The 21,743-nt window shown below is 35.6% G+C and overlaps 9 non-coding genes across 9 annotated transcripts; 3 read left to right on the top strand and 6 right to left on the bottom strand.

Moving 5' to 3' along the window:
• Positions 1–1,757: 1,757 nt before the first annotated feature.
• On the bottom strand, positions 1,758–1,840 carry Trnal-cag. The gene has a single exon. It is a non-coding gene; the product is annotated as a tRNA-Leu (tRNA).
• A 2,404-nt stretch (positions 1,841–4,244) lies between these two features.
• Trnag-gcc lies at positions 4,245–4,315 on the bottom strand. Its single transcript has one exon. It is a non-coding gene; the product is annotated as a tRNA-Gly (tRNA).
• Positions 4,316–4,809: 494 nt separating this feature from the next.
• Trnar-acg lies at positions 4,810–4,882 on the top strand. The gene has a single exon. It is a non-coding gene; the product is annotated as a tRNA-Arg (tRNA).
• An 89-nt stretch (positions 4,883–4,971) lies between these two features.
• On the bottom strand, positions 4,972–5,054 carry Trnal-cag. The gene has a single exon. It is a non-coding gene; the product is annotated as a tRNA-Leu (tRNA).
• A 582-nt stretch (positions 5,055–5,636) lies between these two features.
• Positions 5,637–5,707, bottom strand: Trnag-gcc. The gene has a single exon. It is a non-coding gene; the product is annotated as a tRNA-Gly (tRNA).
• Positions 5,708–7,195: 1,488 nt separating this feature from the next.
• Trnar-acg lies at positions 7,196–7,268 on the top strand. The gene has a single exon. It is a non-coding gene; the product is annotated as a tRNA-Arg (tRNA).
• A 911-nt stretch (positions 7,269–8,179) lies between these two features.
• Trnal-cag lies at positions 8,180–8,262 on the bottom strand. Its single transcript has one exon. It is a non-coding gene; the product is annotated as a tRNA-Leu (tRNA).
• An 886-nt stretch (positions 8,263–9,148) lies between these two features.
• Positions 9,149–9,221, top strand: Trnar-acg. Its single transcript has one exon. It is a non-coding gene; the product is annotated as a tRNA-Arg (tRNA).
• A 12,014-nt stretch (positions 9,222–21,235) lies between these two features.
• Positions 21,236–21,306, bottom strand: Trnag-gcc. Its single transcript has one exon. It is a non-coding gene; the product is annotated as a tRNA-Gly (tRNA).
• Positions 21,307–21,743: the final 437 nt, after the last annotated feature.

Consider the following 21,743-nt stretch of genomic DNA (forward strand, 5'->3'; position numbering starts at 1 on the left):
TCATCTTATTCTACTACATTTTAAAGCCATTTCAAGACTTGAATTAATTGTTGCTTTGCTTGCTTTTTCGAGCAGTTAAGACTTTCAAATGGTTGGTGTTAAGTCAGACTGGACTAAGTACTTTTTAATGATTTCAGAGTTGAATCCTCTTAGAATTCTGAATAACAATAACATGATTGGCCGTAATATTCGAGTATATCTATTTGATGAAACATCTGTATCAGAAATGCATCGGAAAGATCAGAAATGACGGAGTTTTTGACCGATCTTTAGAACGTCAAAATATCGTTTGTCTGAACACCGACCAAATGAAAGTTGCAATAAAAGCTATTTTATAGACTTCGGCATTATTTCAGGTTTCTCTTCCAAATTATATTGTTCAAAAGAGTATAAAAGTGTGCTATATGCAATCATTAGCGTATAGATCGACAATAAAATACTTTTTGTACATATAAAGCGACTATTACACTGGAATGTGCGTCAATACTGCCTTTAGGAATTTGAATTGGTATCTCTACTCGCAGTTCCTGTTCAAAATTTATGCAAAAATAGTATTTTGTGTATTTTCATGTAGAGTAGGTTGGGTGCAGAGCTACTTGGGCACTTCCATGATTCACTTTGCCTGCATGGGGGGTTTTCTTCGCCGAATTGTCTCAAACTTTGCAACAAGAAGCACTTCAATACGTAGCATATTGTAGCAAAATATAAGCTTAGTAGCTTTCAAAAAACCCCACTGCAGAAGTGAATCAAAAGTGCCAAGAATAAGTTTCGGCTCCCTACTTTGAGCATCAAGAAAAAGCTGGTAAATTGTCAATCAATTTGAGGCACTTTTGAGGTATTGTGCGACCCTTGCATGAAGGCGCGCCACTGTGCGCTCGTTGGAAGATGTGCGCGGAATTGTCGGACGGTGAGAGAAACCATCCGATTTCCTCCTTTTCTCGGGTCTTTTGGGGAGCCGAGCCGATGAATGTCAGTGACGCTCACTAGACAGGGCATCAGGCTGTCGGTTGACATCGTCGGCAAATAAGTAAGCTCTTCCCCCCAAGCCAAGCCCCCACACTTGGTTGCCTCGTCGTTTTACGCTTTGCGGGTAAAGAGCGCTTAGTTCAGTTTAGCTGAGTTGAGTTTGCCGCTGTAGATGAACTTGCAAAGTTTGGTCGCCTGTGACTGATGGTTGAATATTGGAATGGGGTATAGATTTTTCTATGAATCGTGACCAGCCCAGTAGTAGGAAAGAGTAAAAATGCCTCCTCAGTAAACCACATCACATATGTTTGCAATGTTTGGTAGCCGATCTACCTGGGGGCTCATGATTTCGATAGGGACAATAACCAACGACAAATGCCGTTGAAAATATTAAACTAAAAGTTGTTATGCAAAAAGCGCTTCACCATTTCAAACAAACAAAAGCTAATGAGCGTTCAGTTAGTCAGTCGTACAGATATATAAAAATTGAGTCTATTTATCGATTTAAAATCAATAAATTAGGATGAACACATTCTTGACTCCCACAACATAATTGTTAAAAGATAATTCCCGAAGGAATCCATTAAGGAATTGATGTATGCATTCCCGGAAGAGTTGTCGGATAAATCCATGCTAAAATTAATCGTAGAGGAACGTTGGAATTCCTACGAAAAAAAAAAACGATGAAGTTCTCATGGAGTCGATGATCCTCACAAAAGAAGAAATTATTTCAGGAATAATTGTAGATATTTAAATAGAAAATTCCTAAATAAATACTAGGAAAGTTTTCTTGTCAGAAGTGGGATTCGAACCCACGCCTTCAGAGAAGACTACGACCTGAACGTAGCGCCTTAGACCGCTCGGCCATCCTGACATGTGTACAATGTGAACAACACATAGTATTAGTAATTATTTTTGCAGTTATGGGATTTTTTGCAAAGATAATTATAAAAATATTTGATTTGACTTTATGTTAAAGCCTGTCCACGATAAATTTCGGACACGGATGGCGGGTGTACCACAGAAAGTTCGAGAATTTTACAGAAAGAAGGATTAACATCCTTGTCAACTGTCTATTTTGTAGATATAAGGGGTCGTCCATAAATGACGTAGCTTTTTAGGGGGGGGGGGGTGTCTTCACGAATTTGTGACGAAGTGTGACGAGGGGGAGGGAGGGGTCCTAGTTAGTGGACGTAGCATTTTGAATCAAGTCCGTAAAAAGAAAGGCGCTGAAAAAAATTGCATACAATTATTTTATATCAAGCTTCTTTTTTTACTTATAAACTTCACAGCTAAAAATATGTTGTAAATTTAAGTTTATTTTCATGCACATATTTGGAGCATCAAAATAAACGTAAATTTCAACGACCAATCCATTATTTTTCAATTGATTTCACTTTAAATTTACACGATCATGTAATATTCAACCATTTTTAGTTGAAAATTCAATGTATATTCATTTAAATTTACAACACACGAATTTAATTCATTTTTACAGTAGTCTTCAGTTTACATCACATTGAAAATTAAATATTTTTTTCTGTGTTGGTTTATGAAATATGATTAAGCTTCAAAACTTTCATATGACAATATTGAAAAAATATCTATGAAACTTTAGAGTTTCTTGATAAATGCAATCAAACAGATGTTTTGAAGCTTTAAATAATTATGTGAATATTATATTAGTTCAATAAATTGATTAAAAACAATGATCTAACTACTTGGAGTATATTGTTTTGCCATTTGTTAACATGACTTAAAGTCAGCCGTTTTAGTTTTATTCATATTTCCTGTTGGGGCTTTATTTTTTCAAGAAAATAAAATATGTTCTTCTTGGCAAATATTACATTTAAAACAAGATTTTTTTTTCCATGAATTATGCCTTCAATGTTGCAGGAGATCTCCACTCAATCAACTCATAATTTGTTTCAATATATCAATGCTCTTGATGGATAATAGTATTGAGTGTTATCAAAATTGCCCTATCAATCAATTTTCTTAATAACTCGGTAATTTGAAGAATTTTTATTATTTAACTGTTTCTGATGATAACTGTGTAAGATTATTTCAGTATGGAAACGATAGTGAAGTTCAACTAGAATATTAATAGAAATAATTGTATTTGTAAAATAATCTCTAAAATTTTCTAACCATTCAAAATATTTCAAGTGTTACTTTTATGTATCTGGCCACTGTTTGCTAAAAGGATTTGAAATTGGATAATATTAACGATGATTCATTTCAAATTAATATATTTTCTTGATCATCTTCATTGAAATCTATTTCCTAACAACGAATAAATAAAAAAAACAATCCTCTAATATAACGAAATTTTTGTTCAATATATTGTAAAATATAATGCACCCTAACTCGACAGTAACGAGCTTCTATAGTAAACTTGTTTTTCATGGTAACAACAGCAAAAGTAATATAATTTAGCCTATACGAAACTGGAAATCAAAACCAAGGAAAATGCTTATTTAAAACTGTTTTCCGAATTACTTTTGAGCGCTACTGTATATCAAACTGTTAGATTAGCTTATCCTTTCATTTCAGTCAGTAATTATTATCAAACTTTGTATTGAACTTCTCGATTCCAATTTTTTGTTTCAACCCAGTAGTGGAAAACAATAAAAAAAAATATAGAGGGGGGGGGGTGCTTGATATGCTACGTATTTTCCAGGGGGGAGTACCAGTATTTGTGACGAAATGCTACGAGGGGGGAGGGGGGTGTAAAAAATCAGTGAAAAAATGCTACGTCATTTATGGACGGCCCCTAACTCTTTTATTCTGAAATAAACAATTGTTTTTGTTGAATTATGAGTAACTTTTTTTTGCTGCCATTATGTGGGTGTCCGAAATTTAACGTGGACAGGCTTTATATCAAATCAAATAATATCAAATTAATGAATATAACTACATATACCTCATACTTTATACTATTAAATAGAATTTGTGTAAGTGAAAATTATAAACATAATAGTAATCTCAACATAAACAAATTCTTCTCCGTGTGTGTCCGAGATATAGTTTAACCATTCAATTCTGGAATGTAAAACTCTGAAACATTGCGAACTTCCATTTATAGCGTTACGCAATAAATAACGATAACCTGTGCCACGTAGTTTGAACGGGTGCTGAATTGTAAGAGGGTTTGTTATCTAAATGAATACATACATTTGGAAATAATACATATGGCTGTTGATTTTAGAACATGTATTAAATTTTTCTACAAATACTGAAATCAAAGCAATTTGATTTTCAAAATATATTTGATTTGCATCGGCCGGGAATCGAACCCGGGCCGCCCGCGTGGCAGGCGAGCATTCTACCACTGAACCACCGATGCTTGTTTAAAATAGTTAAAAAAAACTGAAAATATGCTAAATTGACAACTTTTTTCGAAGAATATTGGAATCAAATTGGTAAAGCCCTCCTAACTTTGAGCTCAAGTTACGATTCCTTAATTAAGCATCCAAACTACAAAATTTATTCGAGAAAACAATAAAAAAGTTTTAATATTGCCATATCGATATCTAATATTTACCTTTATTGATGGGTGTTTATATAATGATTTTTTACACATAAAACATGCTATGCATGATTAGACATTATGAATTCATATATTTCACACTGATCAACATATGGAGATTTTGGCGATAGTATTACGATTTTGACTAACTTCTTGAAAAAAATCTATGTACTTTGCTAGAAATTTCCCGTATGTTAACAACTCAAACTTCAACAACTTTGAGAAGAAATATAACGTGTTTACTCCGGTAAAAATGGTTATAATTGATACCACATCTTGGCTTGACACTTCTACTTTATCGACTATCAGAAGGTCCTGTGGCGCAATGGATAACGCGTCTGACTACGGATCAGAAGATTCCAGGTTCGACTCCTGGCAGGATCGATCTCTTTTTCCGAGAAAAACCTTAATCAAACTCTCATATTTTTAATCGTTTAGCAGAGGCGCATATGAATTTAAATAAAACGAATCCTTGTCAGAAGTGGGATTCGAACCCACGCCTTCAGAGAAGACTACGACCTGAACGTAGCGCCTTAGACCGCTCGGCCATCCTGACATGTATTCTAGAATTTATAGTGTGCATTTAAGTTGATTTTCACATACAATTTGATAGTTATAAAAAATCAATTTGAAATATTGTCCCATAGTATATGTATGATTAGATTTAAGGTGGCACGGGAGACCGTGTTATTTTCCCTATCTTTTGTCTCAATCTAACAATTATCATCAAAACTTTGTGGAAGCAAATCTCGAGTTTTAGTGAACCGATGAAGCTGAAATTTTATCGGGTTGTGCACCACATATATAGAATCATAGTGATACATTTTTCGCATCGATATATGGAGTGGTTCTTGGGATTTGCTTCTTGAAATGGATAGGGTGATTATGATGACGTCCCGTGCGGCCTTAAAGCGAAAGCAAGAGATTGGCTTACAAATAAACCTCCCAAATTTTAAAACGTTTAATTTACTTCGGAATTCTTTTTTATTGTGTTCCGTGGTATAGCGAAGTCCATAACATCTAAGAAAAAAAATCGATTCCGTTTACTTCACATATAAACCACTGTTGTTATGGAGTAAAGAGTATTTCAATAATATGTGTCTATATATAGCTATAGCTTTTCAAAATAATGATAATCTGCATCGGCCGGGAATCGAACCCGGGCCGCCCGCGTGGCAGGCGAGCATTCTACCACTGAACCACCGATGCGTCCTTACTATGCGAATGAAATGTACTGATTTTGGTACATTTTATACGAATATTTCTTAAATTTACATTGAACATGTTTTTTCCTCGTATAGATTTTTGAATAGAAATTTTGTCCTTTCAAGTGCAATGACAATGGCAATGGCAATAGCAATGGCAGTAGCAATATCATTGCTTGATATTGCGGTCACGGCAATAACTCGGCACCGCTCTCAGACTTCAAATTTATTTCTATCATAATATTATTATCACGTCTATCTTTTGCTAATATAAACTGATACTATCACTATGGGTAGTGATATGGATACTATTACTTCTTAAAAAATGATGGATAGATGATAGACTATATTATCTTCATCAATTGATAAACGGATGGAGATACAATCAAATCTATCAATTCTTTAGTTATCCCTATCTATCCTTTCATTGACACATAAACCGAAACCAAAATATTGCCCATAATGGGAAAAAGCTAATAGAAATAACTCAAAGAGAACATACGATGACGAAAATCGATGTTCGACGCCCATGTTCAACGATTTTCTCAAACCGGAGGCCGCCATCTTGAATTTCAAAATGGCATCGGACATCGATTTTCATCATCCCCTCGTCGTGCCTGTTCCGCAAATACCCATATTGCATGGGTTTCCAACGATTTTCCAAATTGGAGGCCGCCATATTGGATTTCAAAATGACGTCGTACATCGATTTTGGTCATCCCCTCGTCGTGCCCATTGTGAAAGTACCGGTTTATATACAAAAAGTCGAAAGACAAAACGTCAAAAGGACAAAAGGTCGAAAGTGATATGCTTGGTGGGGAATTTTTCTTTCTTAAAAAAATATTTTCGACCTTTTGTCCCTTCTTTTTTGTTCTTCGACCTGTTGTCCTTTAGATCTTTTGTCATAAATTCGAAGTACCCATATAGTATGGGTTTCCAACAATTCTTACATGCCTGAAGCCGCCACCTTGGAATGCTAAATTTGGAATTCAGTCAATTTTCTAAACCCATAGTCCAACAATTCTTATCTATATAAATAAAAATGAAATGCTGTTTGTATGTCACGAAATTGCTTGAGAACGGGTCAACAAATTTGCATAATTCTTTCACTTTTTCGTGAAGTGTTCCGAAGCAAAACAAAGTTTGCTGGGACCACTAGTTCTATAATATTTATTATCATTTGACAAAGATAGAACCTCTATCATTAATAATTGATAGATACTATACTGATAGTATCATCGAAGTTTTTGGGTTAGGGCTACTATCACTCTATCCTCTATCACTGATAGAAACCATTCTCTCACTGATACTATCAGTGATAGGACAGGAAGGGACAATCATCTGGCTGAACTGATAGTATCAGTTGTCTATAAGATAGATGATAGTCTGATAATTTTGATGCCTGCGCTCAATCCATGAATCACCGTGCGCAATTCTTACAACTATTTTTGCCATCATTTTGAATAAATCCTACTATACCGATGTCACTCAAGGTCCTGTGGCGCAATGGATAACGCGTCTGACTACGGATCAGAAGATTCCAGGTTCGACTCCTGGCAGGATCGATCTTTTTATTTTAGATTTTTCTCCATCAAGATTAAGGAGTTTTGAGTAGCATGCGAACGTTTCACAATGAAGCATATGGAATAGACTGGCCCTTAAACAAAAAAGTTGTAAAACTCAACGGGGCACCCCCTAGATATGAGCCTTAGGGTAAGAAAAACGCTCTCTCAAAATTTCAACTCAATTGGTTGCTCCACCAGCTGGCGCATTCGATTTGAAGTTTGTATGGGATATTCGTCTCAAATGTATTGAAAATTGATCCTATGTCACTGTTTCGTTCCGTATATTAATTGTTCGCGTTCAAATAAGCCCAGAATGACTAATACACTAGTTGATACCCTAATGAACATAATTGCAGAAGGTTTTATCTGGATTTAATCTCATTTTCATTACTCTTTCAGTTGTTGAAAGTTAGGCTCTGGTCAGCACTCTCGTACAGTCACTTATATGCATGCGACATGTGCCTCAGCTCGCCCAGCGTCATAGGTGGCTATGATGCGCTTAGTGGCTACCTCCAAGCTATGTTGAAGAAATACAAGCAGAACTGCATGATATACTTCAGATGGTTAAAACACCAACTATATTAATTTTGATCATGGTACAATCTTCTACAATATTCTTCGCCATTACATCAAGTAGTGTTTTTGACATTCTGGGTCCAATTGAACGCGATCATCAATTTTCCTGAACTATACAGTAGATGATGTGCTGTTGCTCATATGTTTGAGCTGAAAATCCCATATTAACTTCAATTCAAATGCGCCAGCTCATGGAACGACCAAATGAGCTGAATTTTTCAGAAAGGCTTCCTCTAACCCCAAGAAATAATCGTGGGGGGTGCCCCGTGGAATCATACAACTTTAATTTTCTCCCATACTGAGCTGGGCCAGTCTAATATGGAACAAAAAGACCTTGTCAGAAGTGGGATTCGAACCCACGCCTTCAGAGAAGACTACGACCTGAACGTAGCGCCTTAGACCGCTCGGCCATCCTGACATTTAAATAAACGAGGATGGTTCAGGTGTCGGTTGATTGTCTCATGATATTTTTCCGCCATATTGATGTATTCTATATGTAAAATTCCACAGGCATTTTGTTAAATATATATAGTCAACTGTTTCAACACGTTATTGAAAAAACAATCCTTGATATCTGTCATGTGGCCGGTAAGATAGTTTTTTTTAAGTTCAAGTAATTTTTAAATCAATTTTGTTGTTTAACAAAATTGGTTTAAAAAACTACTCTTTTTGTCCTCCCCCTTTTTGTTCATCGATTTATATAAGAAAATCTGTTGATCATTGATGAAAGAAAATAGTTGTTAAGCAGTACTGTATCGTTCAGATTAAAAATGGTTCAAACGTCATTCAACTCACGGAACGGAGTAAAGTGAAATGGAACGCTGTGGAACGGAACGCAGAATCAAAACAAAACAGCCAAAAGGGTAACCAGAAACACAATTTTCTGTTGTTCGTAGGGTGACTACCAGTTCAAATTAATAATGAACCCCGATGGTTTGCATGAGGTATCGTTCAAATTAGCGGGGGTGCACGGTATTTATTTGAAGCAGAAATTATTAAGTTGATCGGAAGCATTTATGTTTCTTTGACGTTCTACGGTATTAATTTGAAAACGGTTAAATGTGACAAATATGCAGTTATGGGCAGTATAAGCAATATTAAATGGATCAATGCACTAGTTCACTAATCTGACGTTTGAGCAATGCCGAATTCACCCGTTACCGGTGCCGGTTACCAAATAAAAAGGCACCGCTCAAACTTCAAATAATTGATCCATTGCTAAAATCACGTAATATTCATGATATTTAACGGTTCTGCTATTTAGGTTATGATCATTTGGGAAGACAAGGCGCAAATCTCAAAAGGGTCCTGTGGCGCAATGGATAACGCGTCTGACTACGGATCAGAAGATTCCAGGTTCGACTCCTGGCAGGATCGACCTATTTTGAAAGCTTGTGACTCCATTACACGTACTTATACTTCGTTTGCCGTTTTGGCTATCCGTCCACCTCTCATCAGGGAAGCGAAAGTAGGCCGTAATTGAAATTGTTAATCCATTGATGATTGTTAATAATTCAGATTTCAAAATATTGAAATTCAGCTGGTTCTGCACTGACATCAGATCAGATAACTTTCGGTACTGTACTTGCATGTAAGTACATATGATGATCCTTTTCCAAATCAATATAAATCCAGAGGACTGAGCCCATTCTTTTGAAATCGCGAGCTGCAAAGTCATCATGGCTGCTAAAACGCGTGGCGAACTACTTAGCCTTAAGTATGCTTCTGCCGATAGGCTTGTATACATGGTTAGAAGGTTTGTTAGCAATAACGATTGATTTTCGATGATGTAACTAAGGCCACGATTACTTTAAGGCTCAAGAATCCATCATTCAATCATCAGCAATCATCGAAAATGAAAAATCAGTTTTTTCGTACAAATTGTAAGAAATCCTCATAAAAATCTATCATTGCAATCCAGATAGCAAGTGTAATGCAATGATAGATTTTCTTGAACATTGCTTAAATTTTAAGCAAAAAAACTGGTTTTGAAAATTTGAAAAACGATGATGGTTATTTTCCTCTTAATCGATAGTTAGATCATGTGATGTTATGGACCAATGCACGAGTTCACTTGTTTCCATTGTCACGTAAATAACACGGCACCGCTCAAATGTCAACGAGTGAGCTCGTGTATTGATCCATTGTTGAGTTTTGTATTAACTACAGTCAACTGTTCATTACTCTATATTTAAAAGACCATCGAATTAGGGAGGTATCGAGTTACAGAACACAAAAGCAGTTCAATTGCTATCAAAGGGATCATAGAGGTAGCCATGGAATCCCAAATTTGATATGGTTCTCTAACTCAATATCGAGTAAGGGAGATTTGACTGTAGTTTTAAAATATTGGAGTTGAATGACGTTACCACAGACAAACAGACGTAATACTCGCAAAATTTTAGTAGAGATTTGAGAAGTACATTGATGAATAGTTGAAAGAGCAGGTATAGACGTCTGTGCTATAGTAATAGAAGTAGTAGTAACAGGTTGACGAAAAAAAACCGCCGAAAAAAAACGTCATTAGAAAGCTTTTCTGTTCTATTTCTCGTTAAAAATAATCGAAGAATGACAAAATAATTGAATCTTCCAAAAAAGCACTTTCTCCACGATTGGAACATGTTTCAGCACACATACGAGAGTTGAGATCTCGGAATCCAAAGATGGCCGTCACAATGGCCGACTTGTGTTTCTACTCACGTTTTCAAAGGCACTAAACTGGAGAAATATTTGGCAAATGTTTCTGATCTTCTTATTTTAAGCTTTCTGCTAGTGCACAAAGCCAACATAAAAAGTTCATTGTGCTTGGATGCTTTCTTCGCGAGATTTGTGCCTTTGAAGTTTCAGTGCAATCTTAAAAGTTGATTCCAAACTGTATCACCTTAAGGTGAAAATTAAATTGAATTTTAAATAGGTTACAGAATAGTATTCCTCAAAATGTTTCAAGTACAATTAATCTTGAACATATACGTCAATTCTCAGACCGCATGCATAACAAATTCAGCTCGTCCAAAGCAGCACAGAAAGGAACAACGGTTCTACATAAATTTTTGGTGTCACCATAAACCGATCTAATCATTCATGAAACCAGAAGACCAATCTCCGGAGAGATAAACCGAACGGGAAAATGTATTCAGTCTGGGACCAATATGAGAGAAGTGTTAGGGAGGTAGGAAGTTTGAATACAACATCAATATTTACTAATTGTAAAAGTATGTCGGCAAATGGAGTAAATAAATACGGGAAACTGACGAGCAGGCAAACACGGTAGAGAGAACGAACAAGAGAGGCTTTTATACTGGGCTCTGATAGTACGGTACTAGACTAGATGACCATAGAGGAGAATGATGTCCTAAAACTCAACGCTTGTCTGCTGAGTTTGATGTCAGAGAGGTGGGCGTCAGAACAGAAAAGTAGATTAAATGAGCTGCAATTTTGTTAATTGTCGAATCAAACTAACGGGTGATCAGTAAAAAATGAGAATTATTGCGATACCTTTCTGTAATTAAAGTAAAGAGTGTATTTTTTTTTTCTCCAAGAGAATTGCTCTCTGGACTCCCTAAAAATTCGTGGCATTTTTCTTTTCGCTCGGGTGCTGTCAGTTCAATCGAAGTTGGCGTCAAAACAGCAAGCACTCCGCGAGCGTGTTGTACGATTTTGCCGTAGGTGCCGAAAAATGAAACCGACCAATTTGCCCCAGTGCCGTCCTATTGAGTTTTTTTCAGCTCCTTCAGTGCCCTACTGTACAAAAGTGACTGGCGGGCCAAGGATGCGAAGCAGTTGACCAAAAGAATCCGGAATTGTATCCGGAAGATGGACGTCAGTGCCGTCCTGCGCTTTTGTGAGAGCATCGCGACTTAGGGTAAATTATGTATTTTGGACAGGCTGAGGATATGTTTGGAAACGGCGATCGATTAACTGCCTTAGATACTAATATTTTATTACGTCTTGATACTTATATGCTTAATGTATCATTGTTTTTTGAGTTTCTGGAGAGAAAAAGCTTACAAACTGTAGCATTAGCTGCCAAAATAGCGTTTTTTAATTGTCTGTCTGTTATACATTTCGGACATCAAATATATATTTTGGACACCCTCACGTGAATATAATTTGGACAGGGGCTTTATATCACTATTTATTCAATGGTTTCTTAAAAAGACGATCATATCATAATGTTTGAAGAGTTTACATGTGGCTCATGCATTTTTTTGCTTACTGGATGTGTATATTAGTGATAATCAATAATTTCATTTAATGCAAGCAAATATCATCAGATCCACGAAATACGCCTACAAGTATGCATGCATGTGACATTCCAGTGCGTTTCATCAGATGGCCAAATTATATCAACTGAACAAAAACCATAATCTATTTTGGACACCACCTGATTTATACCTTATATACTCATGTTAAGATTTTAGATGAACTTAGCTTCAATTTTAGACATATTGTATCATATTGCCGCCTTCAAACTTTTTATGGAAGCCTATTCTGAGCGCTATTATTGCGTTTAATGTATGTTCTTGAAACGTACATTCTCTTGCATTCGTAGGTTTCACAGGTGTTCTGTTGATACAATTTACAATTTTGATGTTTTTGAAGCCAATTTTTAATTGTTATGAAAACGGCCGTCATTAATAAGTAGCATAGTGTATTAATAATGCAATACATGATTTTCCGTACATAAATGCCTCATCATCTCATTGAAAATTAGCATAGAACAACCAGCCTGTCCAAATTATATGCATGTTCAAGTTATATACGTTACCCTAGTTGCTTCGAATGGCTGATCAGGGTCCCTTTTCCAGTATTCATTTATTTTTAAAGAATAAACATTATGTTTAAAAGAAACACTGAATCCGTTGAAACAATGTATTTGTTTTTACTATGTGACTGAAAAATTCTCAATTTTCATTGAACAGGGTTCACTCGTATTCCCAGACAGATTTCCAACATAATATTTAGGAGGATTCATATGAAACTTGGACAACAATCTTACAGATTCCCGGAAGCACTATTTAATGTCGTAATACTAAGCAACAGTGTTAGTTGTAGTAAACGAACGTTGTTAGTCTTAACAATGATCAAATAGTGTGTTGTGAAGTTTTAGGAGTTAAAAAATGCTTATTTGTATGAAAATAATGAAAAAATGCAGAATCATGTAAGGTATGGTATTGCCAGACTTCCCTAAACTTTTAGTTCTAAACAAGGATATGAACATGGTGTCAGCGTGAAAGTTTTTGAGGATGCCTAAAATATTTCTCCAAAACAGATTTTATAATAGAAATTCGTACCAATTCGCTCATTTGGTTAAAATAAATAAATAATAGAATTTCTGTTAGTTAGTTTGAATTTCCTTTAGAAATTGCCTACATTTAGGCGTTTTACGCGATACTCTTGAAAATTAATTATGAATTATCTCCGTTAATATTGCATTGTTAAGAATTTGGCAAGCATATTCGGATTCAGGGAGCCCAAATTTAGTAAGTAGAGTTGTTTTCAAAACAAACAATAATCGCTTTGATAGGTGATCAATTTCACCCCGAAATGGGATCCCCCAATTTTTTATTTTAAAGATAATTTTTAGCACCAAAATCACATTTGTTAGAAAATTTAGTTACATGAGCCAATGAGGCTCACTGTCGTACTTGTTTTCCTGCATTCAGTTGATTAAAATTGACAACATTATAGAAAACAGATCAGAAAAGCCGTGAAAACTGATCAATTTCACCCGAATTTACGGTACTTGTCTTATGTTATTTAGCAATACTGCAATACAGTGACCCGATTTTGTCAGCCTTTCGATGAATTTTAGGCTGACAAAATGGGGAACCTGACAAAATTACTTAATATGAACGCCGGGTGTAGTTTCTGGACGAGCTCAAGAGGGAACGCATGAAGAAATTTAATCTTGAACGAGTATTTTGAAAAATTCATCAATGTATTCAGTATGTTTCCGGAACAATTTATAAAATTATAACATTAATATTTTTGAAAAAAAAGTTTCATAAAAATTCCGTGGAATATGTTTTGGAGTAGTATTAAAAGATATTCTTGGAGGAATTTATGAATGAACCTACACACCTAGTTTCGTTGTTTAATGGATCATTGAAGGTAGTTTTTGCAAGTGCTCACCGCATCAAAACAAAGGCGCCACTGTATATGCGATTTAACATTGTGACAGCATTGCTGTTCTGCCAAACACACATGGCTACGGTGGCGCTATCTATGCTTTCCATAGCGGCCGTTTTGGTTATTTTAATGATCCATTGTAATGTAATAATTGTCAGGTTGTTGAGTAACGTAGCAATATTTACTGATACTCGAGATCTTATGAAATTCGTTTGCATATCTCCATTGCGGGTTGTTGATGAAACCTTCGAATAATTTCTGGCAAGATGTTTTTAAAAAGCCTGATTGTTTGGTAGGCTATAAGATTTATAATCTATCATGACGTAACTATTACATAAATACGGGTGCTAGAGACAATCTTTAAAGAATTCAAACACAAGATTAATTCCCGTAGTAAAATTGTTCTATGGACCGATGCACGAGTTTACTATTCGACGTTTGAGCGGTGCCGTGTTATTTACGTGACCATGGTAACCGGTGAATTTGGCACCGCTCAAACGTCACAATAATTAATTTTATTTTTGAATTCCAATCACGTGAACTGAAAATTCGTTCAATTTAGTTGTTGATATTATACAGAGATTTTCAAAAACTTGTAGGGTAGAAGCAATGTACTGTAAATCAGTGCTGGAAAAGTTCACATCACGAAGCAGTTCACGAGTGTATACCAACGCATAACAAACATCACAGACTCGGGAACTGGCTAGGTGTGAGTAAGTCCGCACCCGTCTGCTCGGGAGAACATGTCAAAAGAAGTAGTAACAAGCTCGGGAACGTTTACTCGCGAGTAACCGAGCAAGGTGTGATTTATGATGGTTTTGACAGGCAAATTAAATCAAATCGACAGTAAACTACTAGTTTGTAGTCAAAAACCCTTAGAATTCATAAATTTCGAAGCGGAAGTAGCTTTTTTTTCCCAAAAGCACAATATGACTCTGAACAGCTCCGAACACGTTCGCGAATCACTTTTAGCTTCGGTTACTCGGGAGCACGACAGATGCGAGTAAACCAGCGTTCTGACGCTCGGGAGCGTTCGATTTTGTTTTTGTTCCAGTTCAGAAGAAATGATCGCCACTTTCCATCACTGCTGTAAATTCGACAAATGAAAACTTTTGATCCATATTATGTTTGAACCATATCAGAACTGAACAGAAATCTTTCTATCTCATTGGTCAACATAGACCACCAGAACCAGTTTCAGTCACATTTTTAATTTCGATTCATACTTAAATTGGTCAATCACAATGGTTTTTATGTCAGTAGCCAAATCAGAATTACCCTGGCCAAATTAGGTGTAAGGTACCGCGGGGCAAGTGGGAACGAAAAAAACGATAGTTCAAACAAATTGTTCAATAAAATTTTCAAATGTCAATATTTTTCAAATCCAACAACACAATTACGTTTTGGCAACATATTTGCTGGTGTGTGCATGAAACTAATCGAATAATTTCGAAATTGTGAAAACCTTGGAAGAAAGTTTTACAATGAATAAATGGACGCAGTTACCTCGCTAAGCGGGGCAAGTGGGGCACATCCAGTTCCATGCGTCAATCCACATCAGTAAGTCAACCATTACAATAATAGGATTGATAAGTCATTGATTTTTAATTTTAAGTACATATTGTACATCAAATATGTAGGGATCAACCATAAAATACGTTACGTTTTAGGAAGAAACCCTTTATTTAATAGTATGTCACCTCACATTTAATATTAACTGAAAATTCCCCAATAAAAGCCTAAAAAGGAATTGAACATGTTCAAAATATATCATTTGTAAGTTGTTAATTAAAATGTAGCACATAAACAATCAATAATTGACGAAATTATAAATATGTTTTGTTATTATTTATATGCATGGCAGAAAACCACCTTATAGGATGGAATTGTTTTCCATCACTACTTAATTTGGTAGAAACAAAAAATAAAGTTCAGATAACATAGAAAAGCAATCGTTCTCATGATGCATTTCAAATTTCAGCTGTGTGTTTGTTCAATTTTGAAATCGTATTTCAAAAATAAAAAAATAATTAAAAATTAAGAATAATAACACTTTTCTTCTCCCTCTTATGCAATTATGTAATTTGAGGTTGATCTTTTTTGATAAAAATCATTTGTTTGAATGTTTTAGTGCTACTCTCTAGCAAAATGTATGAAACGTGTACGAAAAGTTTTGATTCTGGTTTTTGTTTTGAAAGGTCCCACTTACCCCAGGTACAAATATATTTTGGTGTAAAATAGACCATCGAAAATTTCGTATGAAATGACAACAAAATACTGGTTTATCGTAAGCAGTTTGTAATAATACTAAAAGTTATAGCTTACTGATGGAAATTCGATTTAAAACACATTTATTTTTTGCGAGTCAATGCAAGACGTGAAACGTGTCACAATTTGTCATGCAAGTTGAAAATAGCGCTGAACTGTCAACTGTTACATGACCCACATGGTAATAAAAATAACAATATGTTTAGTACTAAATACATTCCTTGTCATTGTATCTTCAACTTTCTAGAAGAATACCCCCATGAAAAAATTTTCCTTGTTGAGCTATGGCGAAACGCCCCACTTGCCCCAGATTCTCACTTGCCCCGGGGTACCTTATAAAATCTAAAAAAGAAGTTTTTTTTTCTTTCACGATTTGGATTTATTCGGAAAAATAAATAAATGCAGTTCTAACATGTGAATGTGTTCTACTTAACACGTAGTGTTTCATGCTAATTTGCTGCATGAATCGGAGTATAGCTAATTATGGCTAAAAACCGGTGCTTCTACCATAGCAAAAAAAAAAATACATTTTAACCTCAAAATACCTGTGCCCAGAGCTGACCTAATAATCCTAAGATTTAAGTGCGCTTCAAGGTAAAGTTGAATCGAAGCCACATATCAAATTTTCAATGGTTCAAATCTCGAAAACCAAACAACGCAAAAGCTTAAAATTGGATCGATTGATCACCACCAGCGAATGACGAATTGGTAAGACGCAAATGATTATCTGGTTCTCTACACAGTTAAAAATAATGGAGATAACACGTCATGTAAACTTCATTTATACGATGTAAACATGACGTCATGTAGATTTCAGTATGAAATCATGTAAAAATTTGTTATATGTCATGTAATCACTCAGGATCCTGCTAGATTACATGACATATAATTGAAGTTTTTATGACATATCATGTAAATATCCATAATATTCCACGTTCCAATTATGTGCATTATATGTCTCAGAAATTTACACGTTTCGTTCGAACTGTGTACATTTGACTTTCAAAATTAGAAGTGGCTTTAATTCATCTTCCACTTAACATAGTAGAGACATAAATTGTTGAATATCCATCTCAATATTGAACTGCCATATTTTTTTTGTTAAATTGTCTACCATGAGAATAAGGAATATCCTTAATCGCAGAAAATTTCGGCATGACCTTTAAATAATTATAAATCAATTATTGTTGATCAACTGATCAATTCCGGGACGTTTTCCGGTACGCTTGATAATGCGGGACAGGTGGCTTGAATCCGGGACGGTCCCGCACAATCCGGGACTTCTGGTCACTTTACCGTAGATCTATATATTCTAGTAAAACAGCCGTAAGATGTAAGACGAATCTGGAAACTGATTGCGACGGAGTTGAAAATGATACGACGGACTGAGAATACGGTAAGATGCATTTTGTTTGCATTATTTCCAAAAAGAGATTAAGATTTATCAAAATGTTATTGTACAATACTAAAGCTGTTTTGAAAAAGAATTGTTTGGCATCGGTTTGTATCAGCACTACAATACTGGGAAAATTTCAGTTCTCTGATCAATGCTTAATACGATGGATACTAGCACATCACCCTACTAGTCTTCATTTTGAAATGATTCAAATTTTGAAACTTCAAATAATCATTGCCACATGGGAAAAAATGTTTACCTTGAGTTTATTATACCCAAAATCAAGGGTATCGATTATACTTTCAACCTAAAATCTCTCGGTATTCTCTTCCTTCCACATGAATGTTGTCAAATATAGAGAGCTGCATCTACTCAATGGGGTGGGCCAAAGTACCCCTAAATTTGGGTAAATGCAACTTTTCTTATGCTATTGTTTTTCTAATTGAGTTAGGGGCAGACTACCTTGTAGGGACCTTGGAAATTTCGCCAAAATTGAGTATTTGGCAGTGAATCAAATTGTCATCGAAACAGATGAAAAACAAACATCAAAGAAGGCGCGATCACAGCCGTTTGTTCTAGTTTTTGCGGATGATGATACAATCAAAAGGAATATTGTCATGACAATCACAGGAGGCAACATTGCACACTGGTCCAGGAAGCTAATTTAGGCGGACATGAGGTTTTCGTCAAGATTTATTGATTTTAGAGCCATAGTTTATTCTGAGAATATGTTCAGAATTTTCAGTACTACAAAATGTACGGAACAAATTTTTTTTTACGGTGATCGCAAGAGTGACGCATACGCCAACTTTTTTATTTTAACGAATCGTAAGTTGGTATGTTCAGCAAAGTTGTAGCAAATGATCATAGAAACAACTTTGCCGAACAAACTTTTTCTCGGTTTTGCCTCAGAGCCGAGATAATTAAGTATTTTTAATAAAAAATCGTTTTTTGCTCTTAAGTGTTTTATTGGCCTACTATGTTCTACAAAGTTTTTATACTTATCATTTGCTACAACTTTGCTGAACATACCAAAGTTGTATTTCTTATGGTTTTCATGTTATTTGAGTTTTTCATCTTAAAACTAGCTATTTTGTATGCCTTGTATCTCAACTATGAGCACCTCAAAAAATATATCTTTCCACCAAATGATTTTGCAGTCTTTCAAGTACCTGTGAGCAAAATTTGGAGAAGATGATATTTTTCTATGTCGTTTAAAATCGATTTTACTAATAGACGATATGAGATAAATCCATATTTATTAAATATTCATACATGTTCAACTCACAAAAGTCATGGCTAACTAAGCATATCAAACCAAAAGTAACACGTGTATTTATATAGGAATATAAAGCACATCGTTTTTCAGTTGTTTTCGATTAACTTGGAAGCTTCTGCAAGAAATTCATCGTATTTTTCTCTACCTGTATTTAATCTATTCCTAAGCAAGATCACCGGGTTGGAAGTCAACATAAGCGGTATAAAATACTTATACAAAATTTACAGTCCGATTGAATTCTGTGGCATGATTTTCCCAGAATCTTCTGATGGATTTATTCCGCATTTTTTATGTTTCTTCGGCGGCATGCCGGACAACATCACTCCATGCGAAAGTAGTTTTTGCACCGTTGAAGAGAGTACATACCAATCGTAGAACTGGCGATACTAACAGTACGTTTCTGACAAAAACTGTTCAAATGCCTCCTCGTTAATCTTCCGATTAAAGTTGACCACTTTTAAAATGATTGAGATCCGTGAAAAGAAGTTATTACAAGTGCGGAAACGCTAACAAAAGTACGCAATTGAATCAAATCGGGTAGGTGTCTTCGGGGGACTTATTCTTCGTAAATCGAAGAATAAGTTCTCTGAAGACACCAACAGGATTCAATGCAATTCCTCACTTTTATTCACAATTTCTGACTTATGACGCCGCACTTCGCAATTCAGTAGTGAAAGAAATACACAATATCTACTTCCCGTAAAAAGCGGCATGCCGTGTTACGACCATTTGAGTTCCTACCAGCTGGAAGAGGTTCGTACAGTCTCAGCCCTAACCTTCCTTCGAGGGCTTTTCGTGGCGATCCTTTAGAATGCTGTTACACTTACTGATACGTCTACAACTATTGCACGGAAGTGGTGTTGTCCGGCATGCCGCATTACCAAAGAAAAACATGAAACGTGGAATCCATCTGAAGATTCTGGGAAAATCATGCCACAGAATTCAATCGGACTGTAAATTTTGTATGTGTATTTTATACGGCTTATGTTGACTTCCAACCCGGTGATCTTGCTTAGGAATAGATTAAATACAGGTAGAGGAAAAGACGATGAATTTCTTGCAGAAGCTTCCAAGTTAATCGAAAACAACTGAAAAATGATGTACTTTATATTTCTATATAAATACACGTGTTACTTTTGGTTTGATATGCTTAGGTAGCCATGACTTTTGTGAGTTGAACACTTATGAATATTGAATAAATATGGATTTATCTCATATCGTCTATTAGTAAAATCGATTTTAAACGAGATAGAAAAATATCATCTTCTCCAAATTTTGCACATAGGTACTTGAAAGACTGCAAAATCATTTGGTGGAAAGATATATTTTTTTGAGGTGCTCATAGTTGAGACACAAGGTATACAAAATAGCTAATTTTAAGATGAAAAACTCAAATAACATGAAAACCATAAGAAATACAACTTTGGTATGTTCAGCAAAGTTGTAGCAAATGATAAGCATAAAAACTTTGTAGAACATAGTAGGCCAATAAAACTAAAAAATAAAACACTTAAGAGCAAAAAACGATTTTTTATTAAAAATACTTAATTATCTCGGCTCTGAAGCAAAACCGAGAAAAAGTTTGTTCGGCAAAGTTGTTTCTATGATCATTTGCTACAACTTTGCTGAACATACCAACTTACGATTCGTTAAAATAAAAAAGTTGGCGTATGCGTCACTCTTGCGATCACCGTAAAAAAAAATTTTGTTCCGTACATTTTGTAGTACTGAAAATTCTGAACATATTCTCAGAATAAACTATGGCTCTAAAATCAATAAATCTTGACGAAATCCTCATGTCCGCCTAAATTAGCTTCCTGGACCAATGTGCATTGTTGTAACGTTTTCACCTCGCGATTAATCAGTTATTTTGAACACAAAATCGAATTTGTTTTATGGACGCAGTTCGATAATGTGGCAATGTTTACCAACACGGAGAAAGTTCTCGAAAATTGCAAATCATATCCTAGAAAATCAGTGGGCACGAGAGCGATCATTATCATATTCTGTTCAAGTGGTGATAAACTGTAATTGCGGAACATTCCTAGTTGTTGCAACTAGAACAGAAGAGGACAATGTCCTTGTTGCTGCGTGTTAGTTGAAAATTGATTCACTGGTTATTGGGCTCCGTGAAAGTTGGTCGCTAAATCTTGGGAAAAGATTTTTTTTTCAATTCTAAACAAGATGCTCTGCAGCAATTTTCTCTTATAAAATTTCTCCTGTGAAACTTTTCTCACTGACTGATTTTTGTTCGATCATTCGAAAAGGTTGGGCAGGCCTGGTTTAAAACGTGCTTAATCTAACTAAAAATATAGATGCATCGGCCGGGAATCGAACCCGGGCCGCCCGCGTGGCAGGCGAGCATTCTACCACTGAACCACCGATGCTATATTCAATTTAGGTTGCAAATGTATATCCATAAGATATGAAAATGCTATTAGAAACGCAAACAATTTCGAGTATTAATTTCCGTAAAACTGGACGCAAATGCATAATAATAATACAAACATGCACGGAAAATTAACTCTCGCTGTCTCGCCCTCTGACCAATAGGTCCATCATGCATTAGGTCCTCTTCTTTTACGATACAACCATCGTCGTCGTCGTCGACCAAACGGCGAAGGAAGAAGCACTATAATAGCCTGCCGGCATGAATAATGTATGTTCGTTGTTTACTCCGAATGTCACCCTCGTCAAGTTGTTAAATTTTGTTTTTATTATAGCCCCGGAAAGAGTGGCTCTGCAGACTAGAAGTTGAAGTTACTCTTTTTCGCTCCGCCGCAACGCATCCGAGAGCGTTGGTCTCTTTCTCTCCTTTCCCCGT

This window comes from Aedes aegypti, chromosome 3 (assembly GCF_002204515.2).
Source record: "Aedes aegypti strain LVP_AGWG chromosome 3, AaegL5.0 Primary Assembly, whole genome shotgun sequence".
NCBI lineage: Eukaryota > Metazoa > Arthropoda > Insecta > Diptera > Culicidae > Aedes > Aedes aegypti.